Here is a 25,812-nt window from a genome sequence, read left to right on the forward strand (position 1 = left end):
GCTTCAATAGCAAAATGAAGCAGTCCTGCCAATTCCCTAGAGCCTGTAACCATCTTCCATCATCTGTTAGTAGTGGTGGAATGGAAGATGACCCTGACCCAAAGATAGATGATCCCAATTAGGTCCACCACAGATAAGGCTGAGTAATTCTTTCAAGTTTTCTCTTCAAGGAATTATTGTAATTTCTTTCAGCTGTATAGGAAGTTCTATTTGCAGCACAGCGAGACTCAACAAAAATAAGTATAATTTTCATTAAAACAATTTTGTCACCATGAGTTGAATTGTGTATTTCATGGTATGCTCGTCTACATTTATCATCAAACCATGGCTGGTCATTTGTCCCAATTTGATGACCTTTCTAGGGACATACCATATTAAAATAGCCATCAGCATTTCATTAAGCTTCTTCAGGTATCAGGATCTAATATGGCATCTGAAATATCAAGCGCCTGACAAGCTTCCATCTTCTGATCCCAAATGGCTCTAGATTTCAGCCAGACCGTTTTTCCAATAGTGGCATTAGGAACATACTGATTGACAGATATGTCATATCAATGGCACAATGATCAGAGGCAACTATATATTCACATGCCTTGTTGACGATAGCTGAAACATCTGTGAATATGAGGTCTAATCTATTACCAGAGATATGTGCGGGTTCTTTAATTAGCTGGACAAAATTGGAGGATAAACAGAACTTAAGAGCAGACTGGCCATGTTGATCTTTGGAATTTGAATGTAGCCACTCACTGTGCTCTGCATTACAGTCTCCACAAATAACAAATGAAGTTTTTGAATCCTGTAACTGAGCCATACTAATCCTTTCCCAGAGATAGTCATGTATAGAATTGTCAATATTTAGATTGTGGTAAACAATAAATACATAAATAATGTAGAACTTACTGAAAATTTTAAAACAAAGAACTTCATGGCAACTACACTCCAAGCATTATGATAATAAATAAGTTGTCTGGAATTAGAGTATACAGCCATAACTTGTGTGCGGGACGATAAATAATGTCAGGGCCATCAAACTCCTAGATTAAAAACTCAATCTTTGACTTACTACTTACAAGTCTCAGAAAAACATCAAATCTTAAGTATGAGCACAACTCCGGAGATCAAGAAAATCTGAACTCAAGTCCTGAATATTTGAGTAAATTACTCTGCAATTTTTCTTACTGAAATGGGTTTCAGGCCCAGAGTTCAGTTCAATGTCATCCAAAAGAATTAAAATTAACAACATAAAGTCAGTATCAAAATTAATAAATAAATTCATAGCTACAGTAACATTCTATAAATCAGCAGAATAAATAATACCATCATCAACAACAACAGTGCCGTATTTACATTATTTACAACAAATCTGTTGAAAGTATAAATAAACGTAACCATAAGTCACTGAAAAAAGTGCTGGAAGCCACCACTGGTCTACAAGGTGGGGCTGGCACACCTTGTAAGGCAAATAAGAAATCTGGGGGAGGACAGTCATGATGGATTTAAAAATTATATAAAGAGCCAAAGGTAAAGATTGGTCAAAGACGAACACATTTTGCTGATAATCCACCCAGCAACTTCTGCTTTCTCATCAGCCTGTCCTACACACTTGTAGAAGAAACAGGAAGGTGAATAAAAATGAGGATAAATGCTGTGGCGGGATGCACTAAAGCAACCCCCACACCCTTGATTCCCCTTACAGACAATAGTCTCCTCACAACACAACTTTCTACTTACGTTATCTGTAACCAGACTCTTAGATAAAAGGATATTTAAACTACTCAAATACCTTAATACTATATTTCCTAACATACAACGCTTAACAACCAATAACAAAAATAAACCCACAACCTAACATAAACGAACTCTCAACCCAAGATTATATGACATATATGTGGCCTTATAGGCCAATAGTGCCTCCAGCACTCCAACTATGGCACTTGAGCCACAGTACCGTGGCCAACGGTACTTCCACGTCAATCGTACTATCTGCAGTCAAGAGCAATCCAAATTCGTTCCAGTCGTCAACTAAGGAACATCTATCCTCCAAGAACAATTCCACTCTCAATTCCAAGGTCCAGCCATAGTCGTCGTCATCAATCAATATCAATCTTAATCCTTGGTCACAATCTTCCACAATCAAGGTTTGTTCCGGGCCATCAACAATATCAATCTTACAATCCACCAAGAACAATCCAATCCGTAATCCAATTTCCCGCAAAAGTCTGCAATCCAATGCAATACCGGGAGATAAGAGGGCAATAACTCCTTACCCACAGCTTACATGACGAGCACTGTATTATGAAGGAAGGTTAAGGAGGAACTGCAGTCTGTAAAGAAACGACAATCATCACTATCATTCAAAACTAACTAAATAAACAAACAATTATAACCCACCCATCCCTATCACTCACATCCACACTAAAAAACAAAACTACTTACTGTCAAAATCAAGACAGATAATCCAAAAAAATATAAATAGTCTAGGCAGCCGAAAACACATTCACCTCTCCTGCAGCCAGAATAAAAAAATCACTCACTCGAAACACTCGCTATCGTACTAAACTACAAAAATAAACAACACCTACCTCAATTACACTCTCAGTTGTTTCTATCACAAACTACCGTTCCACCAACCACCACTCTCTCTCTCTCTCTCTCTCTCTCTCTATCACTCACTGAAGAATTTGGCAATACAGAAAATTCAATCCTCCACAATCTTCCCCCTTAATTTGCCAAATACTTCAAAGAAAAACACCAACTTACGACCACTTACCTGGCCTTTTTCATCACCCAGTCGTATTCAGGAACAGAACCCCTGCTTCGAGTAACGGGGCCTTCACATATTTTCGGAACTATCTCCTCCACATCACGGCTACCATCCATGCTCACGTCATCCAATAGGTCATGCACCACCTCTTCTACCCAGCTATCATCCTGCCCCAAAATTGCAGTTATGTCTGCAAGTAACTCATCCATCTCATTCAATCCACCCTCTACTCTAACGAATGAATCATTCATACTAGTGACTATTTTTCGATCGTCCTCGCCGTCTCCATATTCTCACTTACCTCCTCCAACGAGAACCCACAGATACTGTAAGTATCACTACTATTCAACCAATTTTCATCCGTATTCACACACTTATCATCCACACTCATCGCACGCTCACCCCCTTGTCAAGCCTACCAGGCTTTTTCACATGCTTTTTCTTCCTTCCACACTCGACTAACACCAACTGCTTACCTTCAACTCCCAGCTTCTCATACATACTAGGCTCACACATTAATTTTCAACCACTTATATACCCCATTCTCTTGAACACATTGTCTCATACCAGAGGACCCACCCAACTGAATCCCCTTAATAACCAGTTTCCCGAACACCTTGGCTTACTTAATTCCCTTTTCCTACACACCCTTGCTACATGTTCATCTACACCACATTCAGTACATTTGGCAAGTTGCTCGCTACACATCCTAGCATAATCCCCTTCTTTACCACAATTCCCACAAATCACATTTGCACGTCTTCCCCGACATCCACTGGCTACATGCCCAATCATACCACAACGATAACACTTAATCCCCTTTCACTTTCTTACACTCATTTACAAGATGTCCTATTTCACCACACCCAAAACATGCACCTAACGCCCACCTACATTCAGTTGCGCACTAATGCTCTGATCCCTCCAAAACTGCTTTTCCCGGTCAGATCCTCCATTCGCCCTCACTGCCATTCCCGCATTACTCGCTCTGACACTCCTATCTACCACACTATCGGCCATCCTCATTGGCCCCCTCAAAATTGCGTCCCTAAAACTTCCAAACTCTGGCACCCTTTCATCCACTCCAGTTCTTATACTCACACTTCTACTCTCTTTCGTAACCCTATCTAACTCATAATCCTCAACTATCTCTAACACATCATTCCACGTCAATCTCTCACTCGTCCACCTCATTTTTCCTTCCTTTTCAAATTCACAAACTCATACACATTCTTTGGGACCGTAGCCAAAAACTTCTTCATCAACTCCTTATTCTCACTTATCCCTTCATCCCCATATTTCTTCCTTGCTAATGTTTCCAAACGACATACATACATAGATACAGACTCCCCCACATTCATTACTGCTTCATCAAACTCATTTTTCCGCCGATATCTAACACTTCCTTTCATACGCTTAGCCTGTTCAATTATTCTACCTTTCACATTTTCATACTCGACATCTCCCACACTCATAATCACCCCATACATACTTAACAAAAATCTGTCAAATATTTCCCCCAAACTCTCTTACTATCCCCATACTTAGCCTGACAATACCTCTCATATTCTCTGAAAAAGTCACATATATCCCTCCTACCATACTCATCATATTTTTCACACCGGGGTACCTCTCTCATATACACTGTCTATTACACTTCCTCAATTCCACTCTCACTATCATCTTCACTACTTAACTCCTTCTTAGCTACCTCTTCCTCATTAGAATACAAAGAATCTAGTTCTACACTTATATTCTTATCCTTGATCAAACTCTTATTTTTTTTTTCTAACTCACTTTCACCCACTCTTGATCACTTTCATCCTGAACCTTTGTCTTTTCACTCTTTATATCACTTTTACTCTTCCTTTCACCTTTCCGTTCCTCCTTACCACGACTACCACCTTTACCACTACTACCAACAACTTCAAAATCACCACTTACCTTAGTCTTTTCTTTCACTGCGACCCCTTTACTCGAAGCAGAAGGACCTCCTCCAACAGCACCTTCACCTACAAACACCATCATTTCTCTTACCTGTTCCATCATAACCTCCATTTGCTCTTCATTCTCTCATTTTCAACTCAACATTCTCTTCCACTTTCTCCACAACTCCCTTAACTCCCTCAACTCCTTTCGCATCTCCTCATTCTCACTTTTCAACTTCTCATTCTCTCTCACTAACTGCACTTCCCGTTCCCGGTAGAACCGCAATTCCTCCTCGTATCTCTGCAACTGTTCCTCCATCCATTTCCCCTTACTATCTCAAACCTAATCCTACCTTTTAATCTACCACTGCCTTCTGTCCAAGAGTCCGGTTCCCTGTCCCACCTTGACTGTCCCTGTTCAGGTGTCAAAATAATGTGGCGGGATGCACTAAAGCAACCCCCACACCCTTGATTCCCCTTACAGACAATAGTCTCCTCACAACACAACTTTCTACTTACGTTATCTGTAACCAGACTCTTAGATAAAATGATATTGTTATGATACAATAAGGTTTGTTCATACTTACCTGTCAGATATGTATATAGCTGTATTCTCTGAAGTCCGACAGAATTTCAAAAACTTACGACACACGTAGTGGGAGGCCAGGTGGTTAGTACCCATTCCCGCCGCTGGGAGGCGGGTATCAGGAACCATTCCCATTTTTTATTCAGATTTTCTAGTGCCACTGTCTCCTGAGGGGAGGTGGGTGGGCACTTCAAATATATATATCTGCCAGGTAAGTATGAACAAACTTTATTGTATCATAACAATATCATTTTGTTCATGCAGCTTACCTGTCAGATATATATATAGCTGAATCCCACCTTTGGAGGTGGGAAGAGACAGAATAGGATTTAGGAAACAAATACATGTAGATGATTGACATCTTGGTTCCTTACCTGTTAGCATAGCTGACTTCATGATTACTGTCACCCAAGTCCGCTTCTGCTTTCAAATAGTCATTCAGAATATAACTCGTTCATAAGCAGTGAAGCGTTTGTATTTGTAGTCTGAAATTTAAGTTTAATAAAAGATTTTACTTTTCTGATATTGCTGCATTCAAACAACAAAGTTTCATTACTAACTTTTTTTAAATGAGAAATAAATGATTGTTTCCTGCCCTTGGTATTGACTTCAAAAGCTAACAGTAACATTATAACTTTATGATGCAAACATGAATGGAAAGAATTAAAAATGAAAGAAAAAATAAAATAATGAATAAAGAGCATGTTTTCTGAAACTACCACTGCATAATAAGTAAGATATAATTATTTTACGCAAATTACATTCAGCATTAGATGAAAACCTCAGGATTATTAAGGATTCATTGACAGATCAAGGGTTGATCAGCCATTTTTCCTAAGATAAAATTTACAGCATTTTGGATACTTTCTGTCAAGGCCAAAATAAGTGTGTTACTTATGTCAAAGGTTTTACTTTTAAAGAACTTTTGTTAAATGACATCATGTCAAACTTAACTTTTAAAGAACGTGACATTATGTCAAACTTAACTTTTAAAGAACTTATGTTAAATGACATTACATAAAAACTTTCAGTCCTAAACCACTTACATTAAATGACATAATATCAAAACTTCATGTTTAGAGAACAAGTTAAGTGACATTATATCAAAACTTCACTTTTAAATTATATTACTATATCAAAATTCCATTTTTATAGTACTGTACAGTGGTACCTCGAGATACGAAATTAATCCGTTCCGAGACGGCCTTCGTATCAAGAGTTTTTCGTATCTTGGAACACATTTTACATGTAAAATGGCTAATCCGTTCCAAGCCCTCCAAAAACACCCCAGTAAATTATATTTCCAGGCCTAAAACACATGTTCTAGGGTTACGATGGAAGAAATATGACTCCAAAAAGGCAAAATACTGTACATACTTGAGTAATATTCAACTGCATGTAATGTTCAACCCCATTTTTACTGCATATATTAGGACTTTAGCATATGTCCCTTAGCAATAAGCCTAGCCTATGTTAGCGGTTGCTACTGTAGCCTAGTCTATGATTCTGACATCTAAACCCAAGAGCTAAAAGCTTAGAATATGCCAATAAAATGTATAAATAATCAGTATGTACTCATTTCAAATAATTATTAATTAATCATTAACTATAATACACAAACAAACAAAAAACAAACCTTCCAATCGATTGTTTACATTCAGCTCTTACCCGTCTTACGAGTATGGAACGAGCGCCAAGCAATCATTTTTCCTAGCACACAGTAAGCCATAAATTGTCATTAGTATCTCTCTTCAACTAATGAAACCACCAAACAGTATAATAACCATTCATTTCTATTCTTTATTCTATCTTTACCTAACGGAGATACCGAGTTACTGACAGCTATAATGAAACATACGTATACGTAACATAATAATAAAACAGAAGATGAATTCTTAAAAATGCGTATTTGTTGGCAGTCTGATTTATTTTATATTTTATGATATCTAATTCACAATTTTTTTTTATTAAATGTATTGCATGTACTCATTTCAAATAATTATTAAGTAACCATTAACTATAATAAACAAACAAAAAAAACTTCCAAACATCTGTTTACATCCAGCACTTACGAGTATCGAACGATCGCCAAGCAATCACTTTTACACAGTAAGCCATAAATTTTCATTATCTCTCTTCAACTACTGAAACTACCAAACAGTATAATAACCATTCATTTCTATTCTTTATTCTATCTTTACCTAATGTTTTTTTTTTATTAAATGTATTGCATGAATACTAAGTTTTTTCAATTTACAGCAACCTTTTACCAATAGAATACTTAACGCACAAGGGGTAGATGCTGACCAATAGGAGAGCAGGACCTTATGGGGTGATTAGCATCAGGAACCAATGGGAGAGCGGGAGGATGGTGGCGAGTTTACTCAGTTGGTGGCGCGGGAGTTTTAAAATTGTTCTCGGTGGTCCGGGCGAATCTTGGGACTTTATAGCAACAACCTTTCGTATCTTGAAAACTTTTCGTATGTAGAGTAGTAAAATTTTTCATGTTGGCTTTTGTAACTTGGATTTTTCGTAAGTTGAGCCTTTCATATCTCGAGGTACTACTGTACTTACATTAAAGGAAGTTTACCACTGAAACATTATATCGAACTTTACTGGGGAAAAATATGCGAAAACTATTGAAACAAGACTGAACTTTATCACAGAAAAATTTTGAGAAAATGAAGAGAGATTGAACTTTACAACAGAAAAATGTTCAAACAATTGAGAAAATATTGAATATTACATCAAAAATATTTTTCTAAATTAGTAAAGACAGCTCTACTACATAAAATCTTTCAAGAAGTTTAAAAGAGATTGAATTTCACTTTAGAAAAATTTCCCCCACAAATGGAAAAAGGTTGAACTTACCAGAGTAAACTTTCCAAATTAATGAGAATTGATTGAACTTTACTTGTGAAAATTTTCCAAAAACTGAGAGAAGATTGAACCTTACTCTATAAAATTTTGAAAAATCGAGAGAAGATTGAACTTTACTTTAGAAAAATTTCCAAAATTGAGTAAAGATCAAAACTGATAAAAGACTGAACCTTACTCTGAAAAACTTTCCAAACATTGGGAAAAGATTGAACTTTAGAAAGAAAAATTTCCAAAAATGAGAAAAGATTGAACTTTATGAAAGGAAAAAATGTTCAAAAAATTGAGAATAAAAGATTGAACTTTACCCTAAGAAAATTTTCCAAAAAATTGAGAAAAAGATTGAACCTTACTCCATAAAAATTTTAAAAAATCGAGAAACAATTGAACTTTACAAAAGAAATATGTCTAAAATTGAAGAATGATTGAACTTCACTATACAAATTTTCATACAAATTGAGAAAAGATTGAACTTGACCCAGAAACCTTTCCATTAGGCAATAGAAAAATTTCCCAAAACCTGAGAAGTTTGAACTTTGCTATAGTAGACAAAATTCCCACCAAAATAAAAGACTGAACTTTACCTCTTTTCCTTCAGAAATAAGACTTCTTTCTGAGGTCCATGCTTTCTCACTGGTAGAACGAGTTGGACTAACATGAGACATGTCGTTGATTTTATTTGCTCCCGTGATCCTTTACTTAACGACACCTCGCAAGCTGTAAGGCAAAGGGAAAAAAATCATGCCACTTAACGTATTGTGTGCATTCTAATTTACTGTCATAAATTGGAAGGTTTTTTTTTTGCCCTCAAGGTTAGTGTATCACATCTCTGTTTTTCTGTGCTAGTGCATCAATAGTTGACAAACTTGGTAGCTATGAGAAAATTGGCAATGAACACCACAAAGCTTTGACATGTAATACAATACGTAATAATAATAATAATAATAATAATAATAATAATAATAATAATAAATTCACAATCTTGTGAAAAAGTCTGTATAATAAAAAATATTCACAATTATTCAGTAAACTGTATTAAGATGTAAGACAGTAATACAGTTTATTATATAATGGTGGATTTTTATTATTACACAAAAATTAATAATAATAAAAATAATGATTATAACAATAATAATAAAACACAGTTTATCATGAGGACAAAGTGATAAAAAGATTCCCCCAAAAGAATGAAATAGAAGGGAACATTTCTGGTTGATTTCGTGAACTAACAAAAATCTGTTCTTAATGATAATGGTAACAATAGTTATGTAAACAACACAATCCACCAGTGACAGTAAACTAGTTATAGAAGATCCTGACAATAACAGCGTAACCCAATTAACCAATTAAATTTCACCGTTACTTAATGTTGGGGAAATGATTTAATGGCCACATGTAGGTACATCAGTGAGCAGCCTTTAAAGGTAAAACCAGTCACATGCCATAAAGCATTCATCATGTTTTATCTAGTATTTCTATATTAAACTTGCAATCTGTTCATTTCATTAAAGTTTGTATATTTAAAAATAAAAGTAAGAAAAGGAAATAAGAACAAGGTTACTTGAATGAACATTTGTAAAAATTATTGCTTTGACTAGAAAAAGAAGAAGAAGAAGAAAAAGAAGAAGAAGAAGAAGAAGAAGCAGAGAGAGAGAGAGAGAGAGAGACAGCATGGATTTTATTAGAGCCTGAAGCATACAGGTTTACTGCAGCAAAGCATGTAGCTAATCAATACTGCTTCCGTCATTTGGAAGGCAAGTAACTGCTCCTACAGGGCAGAAAGTGTGCAATTTTGCAGGTTCCAAATAGTGCTGTCAATTTATGTGTGTTTACATGTTAAATTTTGGAGATGAAGAAATACCATTCAATGAGCAGTGTGAAGTTCACAAGAGGAAAAAAATCCAGTTAGTATGAGAGGACGAAGGAAATCTGGAAGCGGAAACAAAATTCATTCCATCCTTGTTTTTATGGCTAAACAACACAGCAAAGAATTACTGCTACTTCAGATTACTGAAGACTTCAATTGAAGACAAGCATTTGCTTAGCTCTTTTTCCTCAAATCTAAAATTTCTCAAACCTAGATAGCAATTGTTGTCATTACACGAGACTACTAGAACTGGGCAAAAGGCTGAAATTTATTCCATGCACAACAAAATCTAGTACTGCAATACAGCCAGTCTGCAGTTATCTGCAGGGGTTCTGTTCCTGACAGTGTGATGATAACAGAAAATTGCCACTAATAGTGCCGATCCCCATTTACCGGTGCTGATAACTGGGGATTGGTGCCGAAAATCCAGTTATCGTCGTCGCTAGATAAGCGCCGTAAAACCAGATTGCCGATAGCCAAGGCCGTCAATAACAGGGGACTGCCTGTACTTTCACATTGTTCAAAATTAAAGTACAATTTCGTATTATATTATTTTCCCACTGTTCAAATTTTCATGATCCCTTTTTAATAAACTTAAAGCTTATGGAAATGTGATTAAATTACTGAAATTTCATGGGAATTGTATCATATTTACTCAGACAAGTTAGATTTACAATCATTTCCATATAAAAAAAAACAAAAGCAAGGTGTCCATCATCAAGACACAGCAGCATCAGTTTTAATATGTACAAATCTACACATCCAAAGGAATGAAAGTGAACTTCTCAAGTCGTTTCTGCTACAAAGTCATTAATTAGCATCTAGAGAATTTCCTCTGCAAAAATGACGTCATTCATTGACCAATATGCTTTTTCATTCTAGTCTCACTTGTGATTACAACTTTTGAAATTTGACAAGAGTCCTGAAATGATCTATGTATACTTTACATGGCTACATACATGGGTTCACTCAGACTCATTCCTAAGACAACCATACACATTACATGAGCACGACGACAACTAAACATCTTCAACTTTACTGTCCAAATTCTTTAACATAATGTTACTCCAATCAACATCTTACATAAAAATGAATCCTTTGTGTGAAGTGAACCTTACATGAAAAGAGACATATGTTATTTTCATGATAAAATAAATTTTTGAACATACTCACCTGGTACTTATATACAGGCAGTCCTGGGGTTACAACGGCTCCGGCTTACGGCGTTCCGAGGTTACGACGCATTTTCTTAAATATTCATTGAAAAACCTGCCCTGGGTTACGACGTTACGACGCTGACGCTTCCGACGCTCCGAGTTAACGACGCTTTTAAAAAAGGCATACTATGATAAAAATCTTTTATAGTTTAGCAAAATATATTAATAAAAATAAGTTTCTGGTTAGATTACAACAAAAATTTTGAGGTTATGATGATTTTCGACACTTTTTATGTCGTATTTTTCTATGTTTTTTAGTGACGCCTCATATGCGGAACTAGTTTCCGAGCGAATGAATACTAGCTTACGATGCGCAAAGTTTATAACAGTATCCAAAAGCGCGAATAATGAAAAAATCATTACTTGTTTCCAGTATTAATAACAAAACTAAGTTTCTGGTTAGATTACAACGCAATTCCAAGGTTACGACGGTTTTTTATGCTTTTTAATGATACCTCATACTAGTTTCTGAGTGGAGGGCGCAAAAATTAATTTACGCTATTAACTGTATGGTAAATTGACCGAACAACGACCTAGCAGGGTCGAGGACGCTATGGAGCGTAACAATACCAAACAACGCCACTTCAATCGCGTGCTTGCCTTCATTTCGCTAGGTTGTGTCTTGCTACGTTGCTGAATTTTTAGCATTTTTCGTGCCTTTACTATGGCTCCCAAACGGCAGAGACTTCCTCCGATGACAGTTCATCCAAGAAGAGGAAGGTCATCACCATGGAGGTAAAATACGACGTCATTAAGCGTTCTGAGAAGGGAGAGACCAACACCGAGATAGGTCGTGCTTGGGCCTGAGCAGGACGACGGTGGTAACCATAGTGAAGGATAAGGAATGCATTCTCAAGCACGTTAAGGATGCTGCACCGATGAAGGCAACTGTGATCAACGAGAAGCAACGTAGCCAGAGCATTGTGGAAATGGAGAAGTTGCTGATGATCTGGCTGGAGGACCAGAACCAGCGACGTGTTCCGTTGAGCTTAAGTGTGATCCAGGAGAAGGCTAGAGAGCTGCATGAGGCAGTAGTGAAAAAGTTTGGAGAAGGCTGTGCTAGTGGTGAATTTTCCGCCAGTAGAGGTTGGCTTAACCGATTTAAGGCTCGTGCAAATTTGCATAATGTGAAGCTGCTAGTGCTGATAGCGAAGCAGCAGAAAGTTTTCCTAGTGGTTTGGCTGAAATAATTAAGGATGGTGGTTACACGGCTGACCAAATTTTTAATGTAGATGAGACTGGCTTATTTTGGAAAAGAATGCCCAACTGTACGTACCTTTCCAAGGAGGAGAAGTCAGCACCTGGCCATAAAGCTGGTAAGGAGCGACTGACTTTGCTGTTTGGGGCCGATGCAAGTGGCGATTTGAAACTTAAGCCCTTGCTGGTGTATTTGGCCGAGAATCCGAGGGATTTCAAGGGCATTTTCAAGAGTCAACTCCCTGTGATTTCGAAGTCTAACAAGAAGGCTTGGGTTACCTTGATGGTCTTCGAAGATTGATTCAATGACCATTTCGTGCCAGCAGTGGAACAGTATATGTCTTCGAAGGGTCTGCCTTTTAAGGTGCTTTTAGTTTTAGACAATGCCCCTGGTCACCCTTCAAATTTGAGCAACATGCACCCTAATGTGAAGGTGGTATACCTCCCACCCAATACCACATCGCTGATACAGCCAATGGACCACAGAGTAATTGCTAACTTTAAGGCTTACTACCTTAGAAGGACAATACGTTTTGCTTTGAGGGCCATAGAAGGCAACAAGGAGTTGACTCTGAAGCAGTTCTGGAAGGGCTACAACATTGCTGATGCAGTCAGGAACATTGCAAGTGCTTGGGACGAGATGAAGACGACCACTTTAAATGGGGCCTGGAAGAAACTGTGTCCACAGTTTGTGCACAGTTTTGAAGGCTTTGACCAGGCACGACAACTTTAAACTAAAAGTAAGGAATTATACATACATTAACTAAGTTTTATACATGTTATATCTTATAAACCACTGTATGGTATTACTGTATGTAACTTACTATGCATAGAGGACTTACTTACATAATATTTTTTGTACATTCCAGAATCCCAGAACCCCCTGAATGATGTAGGCTATGTGGCCACATAAAACTTTGTCCAGGGTTACATAGCACGACAACTTTAAACTAAAAGTAAGTAATTATACATACATTAACTCTTTTACTCTTGATATACTCTAATTTACATATTGCATTCAGGACTTTGTGTAGTATTTTGTACTAATTGTGTATACTTTTACCTTCCAGAACCACCATTTTTGGATGAAAATATAACTCCAGGTTGTGCATAAAACTTCAAAAAACTATACATGTAGTGTAACCAAAGGATTACAATAAGTTTTTTACCTTCAAAAACCAGCATTTTCTGATGAAAATATAACTCCAGGTTGTACATAAAACTTCAGGAAACTATACATGTATTGTAACCAAAGGATTACAATAAGGTTTTTACCTTCAAGAACCAGCATTTTCTGATGAAAATAACTCCAGGTTGTACATAAAACTTAAGGAAACTACATTTAGTGTAACCAAAGGATTACAAGTAAGGTTTTTATAACTTTTTATTAGTTTAAGACATTTTTCCGACGTCGTTCCGGCTTACGACGATTTTCGGGTTACGACGCGTCTTAAGAACGGAACCCCCGTCGTAACCCGGGGACTGCCTGTATATAGCTTACGTCCCTGACGTCACGGCAGAATTTCAAAACTCGCGGCAATCGCCGATTGGGTAGTCAGGTGTACCACCTGTGCGCCCTCTACCCAGGTACCTGGAACCATTCCAACTATTCCTCAGATCTTCCATGCCCATAGTCTCTAGAGGGGAGGAGGGTGGGAATTAAATTATATATATAACTACCAGGTGAGTATGTTCAAAATTTTATTTTATCATGAAAATAACATTTTTATACATCTAACTCACCTGGTAGTTATATATATAGCTGATTGACACCTTTGGTGGAGGGTCAGAGACAGCTATCATCGTTGGAATTGACATAAGTGTTAATAAAAACCAATTTATGTTTTGTAACTGTTAAGGAAGCTGACTTCAATGATATCCTGCCTCATTATGTCTGCCTTCCTTAAGAGATCCAGCGATCCACCCAGGGGGCTGAAGACCTCTCGGAGCTGTCAACCGGTGTAAAACCTCTATGTGACTAGACTCCCTACAATACCCTTGTTCCGGGCGCTACCAAGGAACAAACTGACCACCTGACTAAGAATCAATGATTGTGGAAGACTGTGTTCAGTCTCCACAAATAACCATAAAAATTCAATAGTTCCAAGGAAAGAAAAGGGGTATTGGGTTATGGGGTTGAAGGGGTAGTCCCTTATCCCACTACTGAATTAGCTGCTACAAACGGCCCCAGCGTGTAGCAGTCTTTATACAGAGTTTGCACTTGCTTCAAGTAGTGCGAGGCAAACACTGATTTGCTTCTCCAGAAGGTTGCGTCCAGGATATTCTGAAGGAATCTATTCTGCTTAAAGGCTACAAAGGTTGCTATTGCCCTAACCTCGTGTGTCTTGACCTTTAGCACCCTGAGATCCGCCTGAGTACATTGCGAATGGGCTTCCCTTATTAAATGCCTTATAAAAAAGGATAGCGCATTCTTTGACATTTGCAGAGAGGGCTTTTTAACTGAGCACCAAAGCGCCTCTGACTTAACACGTAAATCTTAAGTTCTTTCCAGGTAATACTTAAGCGCTCTTACCGGACACAGAACTCTCTCTAATTCCTCCCTTGTGATATCCGATAGATTCGGAATCTCGAACGCTTTGGGCCAGGGCTGAGATGGGCGTTCATTCTTTGCTAGAAACCCCAGCTGTAGAGAGTAGATAGCCTTGCCATGTCTAAAGCCTACAGTTTTGCTGAAGGCATGAATTTCGCCGACTCTTTTTGCTGTAGCCAGACTAACTAAGAAAAGTGTTTTCATGGTGAGGTCTTTCAATGATGTTTCATGCAAAGGCTCTAACCTATTACTTATGAGAAACTTCAGGACTATGTCTAGATTCCACGCTGGTGAGGACTGTAGTCTCTCCTTAGTAGTTTCGAAGGATCTGAGAAGGTCTTGGAGATCTTTATTGCCACCGACAAGTCCAAGTTCCTGTGTCTGAAGACCGCTGCCAACATGCTTCTGTATCCCTTAATGGTCGAGGTCGAAAAGTTACGACTCCTCTTAAGGTACAGAAGGAAGTCAGCTATCTGGGTCACAGAGGTACTGGAAGAGGAAACAGAGTTGTCCTTGCACCATCCTCTAAATGTCTCCCACTTGGATTGGTATACCTTAATGGTGGATGACCTTGCTCTTGCAATCGCTCTAGCTGCCTCCTTCGAAAAACCTCTAGCTCTTGTGAGTTTTTTCGATAGTCTGAAGGCAGTGACTTGAAGAGCTTGGAGGTTTTGGTGATACCTTTCCAAGTGGGGTTGTTTGAGTAGATCTACTCTCAAAGGGAGACTTCTGGGGATGTCCACCATCCATTCCAGTACCTCTGTGAACCATTCTCTTGTCGTCCACACTGGTCTATCCGTCTGCAGCGAAGTCTGCAGCGAAGTGTCTCGCATTCTCCTATCCCACTGCAGCGAAGTTTCTTCTTCTCGGTAGTGGATAGGACACCGACACTCCATGGTGGGTGTCGATGGTATGGGTACTGGGACAATCTATTAGGACAAAGTAATGATTGATCTGGAACAACCGGACTAAGTCCACAGCGCAGATCGTAACTGACTCGGGCGCTCTGACAGCTGCCGACTGACTGCGTTCGGTAGTGAGGCAAGTTGTCCAAGCATCCGAGCAAGTCACGTGACCTTCACCTTTTAAAGGGTTATGCTGAGAGACCATACAAATTGTCTATTTGTTTGTCACCGATGCTAGACGGCGAGGTGATCATTCTCGTAAGGCATGTGCCCAACAGGCGAAAGTCAATTGCCTTCTAGAGACCGAGTCCCTGATGGCAAGACATTCTCATAGTAGTTGAATCTCAGCTAGGGAGAAACAACACTATGTTCCGTTGAAGACGAAGGTGAAAAGTGAATGCAACCTACGTCTTCACAGCCGAATTGAGAGAAGGATTCTCAAGATTCTGAACCTGTGCTTACAAAGGACTGAAAACGCTAACCGCTGTTTCATTGCTGTCCGGTGAGGAGTCGTAGTTGCAATGAAAGCGGGGCGTTTTTCAGTAATGAAAAACACAGGGAAGTACTGCCTGAAGAACTGCTTCTCATGGGCTGATCATTTGGAAATAGAGCTGGCAGGTCGGGTAGCAGGCGATGTCTTCCGTATACATCTGTTAATTCGGGGTGAACAATGAACAATTGCACACCTACGAATAAGAGATATTTTGAAGACAAACTCAGATGTCTGAAGAAATCATTCCACATTATCGCAATGCGATGCAGCGGGAGACTAGTACAGACTTCTGTTACCATGCGGTAAACAGAAAGATGAAAGAGTCCAAGATATATCTCTGTTGAAAATTCTCGCAATGTCCAAGGCGATGCAGCAGATGTCATTCATGTATGCGAGAATCCCCGTTAATCAGAGACCTAAGTCCGTGATTGTTGGACAGAGATACAGTTCGGTAGTCAATCATTGTAGGGGAGAGAGACATAAACTGACCGTGCATCTCAGAGAGTCAGCTGGTACTGGGCTGTCATCTGCAGTCCAATACACAGTTAGCTCTCGCTCACTCGTCATACTCGTCATCCTGAGTTGCCAGGTAATCCATTCCACGAAGGAATGCGTTCAGCTAGAATCATCGAGCGTTACAAAAAAAAATGCTCGAGCAATTATATTTAAACGAAACGGATTTCGGTAAATACAAAAGCTGAGGTGGTGTTGTCGTGACAATACCGTAAGTATCTAAAATCGAAACTAGTAACTCCTGGGAAGTTGCAGACAGTCCCAAGTTGCAGTTCAATTAGGATACTAGTCGTCTTGGTCACAATCCGTAGAATTAACTACGGTATGCGCCTGCACCCCGGACAATTCAACTGCTTAACAGAATCATGTCGCGAGGGTAATATACGTAGAATATTTGTAGGTTTCTGTACAACAACTTCCATCCTAAATTCTTTTGCCTTAGAGGAATGAGAATAAGGATTGGAAATCGACACCCTTCGTTCTCTAGTCAAGAGAGTGAAGGAGAAGTCTTCCCCGAAGGAAAACTTCAATGGTGAACAGAAAACCGAAGACGAAAGTTCAAGCCAAACTGGATGTTCGCGTCCATTCTTCTCTATTCCAGGGTTGGTCGCCTACTGTGAGATATTCTTACTTCAGCAGTAGTTCTTCTTGCAAACGCTAGAAATTCCAGGAATTCGAGTATTCAGCGAGGTTCCCGATTATCGTAGTAACAATTATCGGGGATTCTCGTTATTAAGTCCTGGGTGGCCTTTTGGGCTAAGGCAGAGGAGACCTCCTTCACCAACTCTTGCGGGAAAAGGTGTGCGGAAAGAGGCGCATAAAGCAGTTCCAATTTCTGAATGGGCGTGACCCCATTAACAAGGAAAGAATTAATTTGGGCTCTTTTCTTAAGAATTCCTGCCGAGAAAAATGCCGCTAACTCGTTGAACCATCTCTAAGTGCTTTATCTATACATGACATCAGATGCACCAGCTCTTCAATGTCAGTGGTCTTGAAAGACTATCTTCTTTCCCAAGGCTCCCAGAGTCCAGTCCAGGAAGTTAAACACCTCAAAGGCTCTGAATATTCCTTTGAGGAGGTGGTCCATCTCTGATGTTGACCAAGAAACCTTAGTCTTTCCCATGGCCATCCAACGAGAGGCATCCACTAGACTCGAGAAGTCCCCCTGGGAAGAGGTAGGAACTCCCAGGCCGAGAGCTTCTCCAGTCTCATACCAGATACTTGATCTAGACGCTAATCTGGCCGGAGGAAACGAGAATACTGTCTTTCCTTGGTCCCTCTTAGTCTCCATCCAATCCCTCATTATTTTCAACGCTTTCTTGGACGAGCGTGACAAAACCATCTTCGTAAAATTGGTCTTCTTTGACGCCTTCCCTAGAATAAATTCTGAAGGCGGGGAACGAGGGGCAGCCGGAATAAAGTTCTCCGGAAACACTTCTGTAAATACCCTCATGAGTCTTTTTAAGTCCGACGAAGGGTGCTGTTCTTTTCGATCCTCTTCGTCGGAAATATCTTCTACGGGATTAACAGGAGAAGGGGGAAAGTCATATAGTTTCCTTCTTCTGATTGTCCTAGGACCGAAGTAGCGACGTCATGTTCCCTCGTTGTCGTCTCCTTATTATCTTCCTGAAGCCTGGCATCCTGGAGTCGAAACTCTTGACGCTTGGCGTCCTGGCGTCCACCTCTTGACGCCTGGCATCCAAACTCTTGACGCTCGGCGTCCTGGCATCCAATCTCTTGACGCCTGACGTCCTGGCGTCCAGTCTCTTGACGCCTGGCGTCCAAAATCTTGACGCTCGGCATCCAATCTCTTGACGCCTGGCGTCCTGGCATCCAGCCTCGACGCCTGGCGTCCAGCCTCTTGACGCATGACGTCCCGGCGTCCAGCTACTCGGGCGTCCTGGCGTCCAATCTTTTGACGCTTGCTGTCCTGTCGAACCAACCTTGAGGTCGCTTGCTGCTGGACACTCGCCACCTGTGTGACACACGTCAAATCAACAATATCTAAAAGGGTCCAGAGAAATCCAAAGCAAACCCAAAAACAAGCGAAAGCCAAAGCCAAAGTGTACTTCACCAAATAACTGAGAAAAAACAAGGGGACAAACGAGCAAAATTCCATCGACATCACCGATGCAGCGGCAGGGAAGATCTGAGGAATAGATGGAATGGTTCCAGGTACCTGGGTAGAGGGCGCACAGGTGGTACACCTAACTACCCAATCGGCGATTGCCGCGAGTTTTGAAATTCTGCCGTGACATCAGGGACGTAAGCTATATATATAACTACCAGATGAGTTAGATGTTTAAAATTACTTAGCTATAGTAATTCATTCAACAGCCATTATCCTACATATTTCCCTTCCATAACAAAGATCTGAAAAAAATTTAAGTGCTAAAAATGATATTGTTATGATACAATAAAGTTTTATACATACTTACCTGGCAGATATATACATAGCTATTACTCCGTTGTCCGACAGAAATTCGAATTTCGCGGCACACGCGGCAGGTAGGTCAGGTGATCTACCCCCCCGCCGCTGGGTGGTGGGAATAGGAACCATACCCGTTTTCTAATTCATATTTTTTCTTCCAGCTGTCTCCTGAGGGGAGGCTGGGTGGGCCATTTAATTGTATATATCTGCCAGTTAAGTATGTATAAAACTTTATTAGCAGTTCTCTGGTATTATAGCAATATTTTACTAGAAATAGTGCTAAAGCAGACATATTTCACTGGGCGACACGGCTTCCTCGCCCAGAAATAGATTTTTCCTACGTCAAAATCCCTTTTTATACATTCAACTTACCTGTCAGATATATACATAGCTGATTCACACCATTGGTGGAGGGTAAAAGACAGCTATTACTGAATAGACAGGTAAACAACATACGTTGTAGGTAATAAATAAAAAAAATGACAATTTGTCGAAAATTGCATTTTTCCTAACTATACAAACCTGAGGTCCTTTAACAATAGGAAGTAGCTAGCGGCAGCTGGAACGGTCGTAAGCTTCGAACAAGGGGAGAACGGTAGTTAACTGCTTGTCCGACAGTCGCGCGGCAAACAAATCACTTTTGCTTTTGGCCCATGCAAAATACGCAGAGTGAGGGGTGGCATGAGGAGGGACTATATGTAAAGGACCTCAGGTTTGTATAGTTAGGAAAAATGCAATTTTCGACAAATTGTCATTTGTTCCGATACGTAATACAAACCATCGGTCCTTTAACAATAGGAAGACTCACTTCTTGGTGGGAGGAATCTGAGTCTTTTGATGAACAGACTGGTGTTCGTCCATCCCTGGAATGCCTCCCTGGTCGTAAGAGCGAGGGAGGGATCCAAGCCTCTGTCCGATTGATCGGGGTGTGCACCGCAGGATCAATGGTCAGACCTCTGGGCCGAGTACTAAGAGAGAGGCAAGCGTATCTCTTCGTACCAGCAAGCAAGAACTTGTTCCTGTTTGCAAGAGGCAACATAAAGTATGGGTTGTCTCAAGCTGGCATCCACTTCCTCCCCCTTGTTGGAGGAAGTGGTGGATATACGCTCCTATCCCTAGTGAAAGGGATAGGATGGGGCTCTGTTGAGTAGCTCACCTGCATCTTGTCCTTATCCAGCAGGGTGACAACCGTGTCCCTCTAACCACAGGTAGAGGGGAAGAAAAAGATGGGAAGAGGAGCCAGTCACACTCTCATTCACTCATCCATTCTTATGGTCACACCAGGACTCGATGCTGTTCAGCCTGCGAGGGTCTGGGTTCGCTACACAACGTGTTGAGCAGCCACCACGGGTCCCAAGGAAAAAGATCCAAGGACCTGTGGGCAATATCCCGAAGGTAGAAGGAAGGGCATGTGGTCTGGTTGACCAGACCCCTGCCTTCAGTACCTGCGCCACGGAGAAGTTCTTGCGGACAAGGCAGCATCTCCTTCGCATCGAAGGCGGTGAAGTCCATTAGGGAGGGGATTGTGAACGACTCGAACCAATCGTCAGGGACCGAAGGGTTCTGAGTCTTCGCTACGAAGTTCGGTACGAAATCGAGCGTCACGGATCCCCATCCCCTGGATGCTTGACTTCGCAGGAGAAGTCATGCAGTTCCTCAGAGGAAAAGAAGGAAATAGTCGCATGACCTATCCCTCTTCTCTACTTCGGTGATGTCCAGTACCCATACTGGTCTGTCCGTTTGCCACGAAGTCTCTCGCATCCTCCTATCCCCATGCAGCGAAGTTCTCGGTAGGGATAGGACACCGACACTCCATGGTGGGTGTCAATGGTATGGGTACTGTGACAAGCTATTAAAACGAAGTAATGATTGCTCTGTAACAACCGAACTAAGTCAACAGCGTAGTTCGTAACTGACTCGGCCGCTCTGACAGCTGCCGACTGACTGCGTTCGGTAGGAGGCAAGTTGTCAAAGCATCCGAGTAAGTCACGTGACCTTCGCCTTTAAAGGGTTATGCCGAGAGACCAAACAAATAATGTATTTGTTTGTCACCAATGCCGGACAGCGAGGTGATGATTCTCTTAAGGCATGTGCCCAACAGGCGAAAGTCAATTGCCTTCTAGAGACCGAGGTCCCTGAAGGTAAAACATCTCATGGTTGTTGAATCTCAGCTAAGGAGAAACAACACTATGTACCGTTGAAGACGAAGGTAGATATTGAATGCAACCTACGTCTTCACAGATGAATCGAGAGAAGGATTCTCAAGATTCATAACCTGTGCTTACAAATGACTGAAAACGCTAACCGCTATTTCATTGCTGTCCGGTGAGAAGTCGTAGTTGCAATGAAAGCGGGGCGTTCTTCAGTAATGAAAACACAGGGGAAAGCCGCCTGAAGAACTGCTTCTCATGGGCTGAACATTTGGAAGTAGAGCTGTCAGGTCGGAGAGTAGGCGATGTCTTCTGACACATCTCGTAATTCGGTTGAACAATGAACAATTGTACACCTACGAATAAGAGATATTTTGAAGACAAACTCAGATGTCTGCAAAATCATTCGCATTATCGCAGTGCGATGCAGCGGGAGACTTGTACAGACTTCTGTTACCGTGCGGTAAACAGAAAGATGAAAGAGTCCAAGAGATATCTCTGTTGAAAATTCTCGCAATGTCGAAGGCGATGGAATCTAGCGTCACAGCAGTAGATGGTCCTTCATTATTGCGAGAATCCCCGTTAATCAGAGACCTAAGTCCATGATTGTTGGGCAGAGATACGGTTCGGTAGTCAATCAAAGCAGGGCAGAGAGAGACATACATGACCGTGCATATCGGAGGCCCAGCTGATACTGAGCTGCTATCAGGCAGTTCAATACGCAGTAGTTGAGCCTGAGCTCTCGCTGACTCGTCATCCTGAGTTGCCAGGTAATCCATTATTCCACGAAGGAATGCGTTCGGCTAGAACTACCGAGCATAAAAGATATGCTCGAGCAATTATATTTAGGCGAAACGAATTTCGGTAAATATAAAAGTTGAAATGGTGTTGTCGTGACAAAACCATAAGTATATAAAATTGAAACTGAAAACTCCTGGGAGGTTGCAGGCAACCCCGAGTTGCAGTTCAATTAGAATACTTCTCTTATAAGTCGCAATCCGTAGATTAACTAGGATATGCGCCTACCCCTCGGACAATTCAACTGCTTAGTAGAATCATGTCGCGAGGTTAATATACGTAGTATATTTGTAGGATTCTGAACAACGATCTCCATCCTAAATTCTTTCCTTCAAGAAAACCAAAATAAGGATTGGAGATCGACCACCTTCGATCTCTATCAAAGAGAGTGAAGGAGAAGTCTTCCTCGAAGGAAAGCTTCAATGGTGAACAGAATACTAAAACGATAGTTCAAGCCAAACTGGATATTCCCGTCCGATCTCTAGTCCAGGTTGGTCGCCTACTGTGAGATAGTTTCTTCAGCAGCAGTCTTCTTCCCAATGCTAGAAATTCCAGGAATTCGAGCATAGGCGAGGTTCCCGATTATCGTGTATATCGGGGATTCTCGTCTCGCTCACTTTGGACCGTGGTCTCGCGTAAGTGTTTGGAGATCGTAAAACTCGAACACTGAATGCGTTAGAAATTCCGTAGAATTCTAAGCAGTCTGCGAAACCCCCACCGAATTCGTCAAACGATATCGGCTGGTGGTCCTCTCGATTCCCGTAGAAATCGAGAATGGGGCAGGATTCCTCCTCAACGACCGGGGCTTACGTCAGGTAGGACCCGAAGGTCCCACCCCCCGGTAGCGCAGTCCCGAACGTGGGATCCTACAGAGAAATCTCTGTAGGATCCCTCCCCTTTCCCTCGTAACCGTAAGGAGAGAGGGAATGGGGGAGGAATTGGATACTCGCTCGCCTTCCCAGTGGAACTAGCAGTTGGAGAAGAGTAGGAACAGCCATCGCCTTGCGGCGATGGCCTCTCAGAGTCTGGGAAAACGTATCGTCAGGAGAAAACGTTTTCCCGCGGAGGGTTACGAACTCTCACTGTAGGTAAGGGTCTGCCGCCACTGTGAACGTCGTCTGGGTGGGGCTGATCGACACCTGACAGGAGAGAGCCGATACCGTCCTCCGACTCATTCCAGTCCTCGTCGAGGTCGAAACCTCTCAGGAGGACCGAAGGAGTATTCAAATACGGTGTCCGAAGACACGTAGAAACGCCGCTGTCGCAGTAGAGGAGGTGGAAGTAGCTTGATCGACCGGCCAGAACTGAGAGAGCCTTCTTGTCCGGAGACGAGAGACTCTGGTTCGAGACAGAATCGGCAAGTTCCGATCGCGGCAGACCCACCGTCGGTTTGGGTTCCCTCTCGGGCCCCAAAACGACTCGAGCAGAGACGTGGGCTCTGCTGTGGGAGCGGCAATCATTCCGCAAGGTCATTATGCTGACGAATCAGCTTAATGACTTCTGCAAATTCCTCTGTATCTCGGGAGTAACCGTGTCTTGCGGAGTAGGACCGTCCAGTCCCTCCAACAAGAACAGATCCCGAGATACTCCTCCTTCAGAAGGAGGAACAGCGGCAGACCCCTGACGGTCGCCTCCAGCTACTTGCGCGTATGTCCTGGTCGGTCCTAGAACCGTGCCTGGTCCATACGGCGTCATAGCGGGATCGCGAGCGGCGCACCTCTCGCGATCACTCATAGGTACCTCGCTCCTCCCGGTGTAGCCCGAGGAGGTTGAAGGTACAGGAGAGGCAGACCTGACGCTCCCCCCTAGCTCGCTGGCAGGACCAGCGTGCTTGGAGGGCTGCTGCTGATCGTCCACCCGCAGTGGCGATCGAGCAGCAGGCCTAGCCTTGCCGCTCGCCTGGGGCGAGAGGCTCGGCTGAGAACGTCGACGCTGATCTCTAGCGTCAGGCGAGCTGTTGCTGGTTACCGTCTCCGCCCGGTCCCGATGGGAGCGGCGTCAGGTGACCTGCTAGGCTCGTTGTCGCGGTGAGACCGGCGAGCGTCCTCTCGGCGCGTCGAGCCGCTGGTACCAGCCGTGGCTGGTACCGACGACGCGGGGACCCCTTCCTCGCCTCAACCCGTGGCTGGTCAGCGACCGTCACGTCAACCCGAGCAGCCAGCTGGTCGCTGCGAGAGCGTCCACTGGCCTAGCGAGAGTCGTCTGCACGACACTCGCCAGTCTTCTGCTCCGCGCTTCGGTCTTGGCGGCGAGCGAGCTCGAGTGTCAAGACTTTGGCTGGACGGTCTCCCGCGGGAGACCGTCCACTCGGTACTTCTCGCTAACGAGAAGCCGAGGCGGATCCTGGTTTAGCGGCAGAACCGCTAGAACCAGGCGAGGAAGTGCCAGCCGAAGCTGGTACTCCTCTGGTCCCCATCTTCTTCTCCTTGGTAGAGAAAAGAGACGGGCCCTGTTCCCGAGGGAGCAGGAGGACCAGCAGAAGAGCTCCCCGAATCGCCGGAGCGAGACGGGCCCTTAGAAGGTCCCGAAGGAGCCTTCTTAGGGGGGAAAACCCGGGTTACCAGCTGGTCGCTGCAAGAGCGGCCGCTGGCCTGGCAAGAGTCACCTGAGCGTCTCTCACCAGCCTTCTGCTCCGTGCCGCGTCTTGGCGCCGAGCGAACTCTGGCGCCGAAACTTGGCTGCACGGTCTCCCGAGGGAGAACGTACACTCGGGATCTCTCGCGAACGAGAGACCGAGCCGGAACCTGGCGTAGCGGCATCGCCGCTAGCACCAGGCGAGGAAGTACCAGAGCTAACCGATACTCCTCTGGTCCCGTCTATCTCTTCCTTACGGAAGGGGAGACGGGCCCCGCTCCCGAAGGAGCAGGAGGACCAGCAGAAGGACCCCCGTCCCACCGGGGTTGGGACGGGCCCTTAGAAGTTCCCGAAGGAGACTTCTTAGGGGGAAGGCAGCCTTCTTCTTCTTCGGCTTATGGGCCTTAGAAGTCGAAGGGGAAGAGGCAGCAGCAGACGATGAAGACGAAGATGACAGCTTCCTCTTCTCCTCTTCCTCGTCAGCTCACGCAGGACAGTCGTCAGGTCCTCCATCCAGGCCGGAGCCGGGGCTATTGCCGAAGCAACACGGCCCGACTGCACCTGTCCGGAAGGACCTGGGACTGGGGAAGACACACCGTGGGCAGGACCAGCATGGACAGGCACAGGAACCAGGAGCGACAGGAACAGCAACCAGCTCAGGAGCGGCAGGAACAGCGGCAGCGGTAGACCCAGAAGGGACAGCCAAGCCAACAGCGGGAATCACATCAGCGGCAGGTACGGCAGGCCCAACGATCGCCTCGTAGAATCATCGGCAGCCAGCGGAACCTGGGTCCTGGCGGCCGGTCCAGGGGCGAGCTGCTGGAACAGCGGAAGTCTGGGGCAGGCAACACGAAGAAAACAGGCGGCGGCGGCAACCCCACCTCGGTACGGCTGCGGCCCTAGTAGCGGCAGACGGCGTCATCGACACAGCATGGGGAGTGTAGACCAGGAGGGGGGG

At 42.8% G+C, this 25,812-nt stretch overlaps 3 protein-coding genes and 1 long non-coding RNA gene across 23 annotated transcripts in view; 1 reads left to right on the forward strand and 3 right to left on the reverse strand.

Annotated features, from left to right (window-relative positions):
• LOC135220022 (uncharacterized) overlaps positions 1–25,812 on the reverse strand; it is an 875,986-nt gene that overhangs the window by 561,601 nt on the left and 288,573 nt on the right. The gene's annotated exons all lie outside the window — the stretch shown is intronic.
• The window catches only part of LOC135220025 (CD209 antigen-like protein E), a 677,021-nt gene that overhangs the window by 193,791 nt on the left and 457,418 nt on the right, over positions 1–25,812 (forward strand). The gene's annotated exons all lie outside the window — the stretch shown is intronic.
• The window catches only part of LOC135220027 (CD209 antigen-like protein E), a 596,816-nt gene that overhangs the window by 148,441 nt on the left and 422,563 nt on the right, over positions 1–25,812 (reverse strand). The window lies entirely within an intron of this gene.
• The window catches only part of LOC135220028 (uncharacterized), a 62,073-nt gene continuing 38,053 nt past the window's right edge, over positions 1,793–25,812 (reverse strand). The window contains exons 2-4 of the long non-coding RNA XR_010315557.1: positions 8,743–8,875; positions 5,656–5,766; positions 1,793–2,327 (exon numbers count right to left, since the gene is read on the reverse strand). This is a non-coding gene — a long non-coding RNA (uncharacterized LOC135220028). The remainder of the gene's footprint in view (positions 2,328–5,655; positions 5,767–8,742; positions 8,876–25,812) is intronic.

Source organism: Macrobrachium nipponense, chromosome 1, assembly GCF_015104395.2.
Source record: "Macrobrachium nipponense isolate FS-2020 chromosome 1, ASM1510439v2, whole genome shotgun sequence".
Classification (NCBI taxonomy): Eukaryota; Metazoa; Arthropoda; class Malacostraca; order Decapoda; family Palaemonidae; genus Macrobrachium; species Macrobrachium nipponense.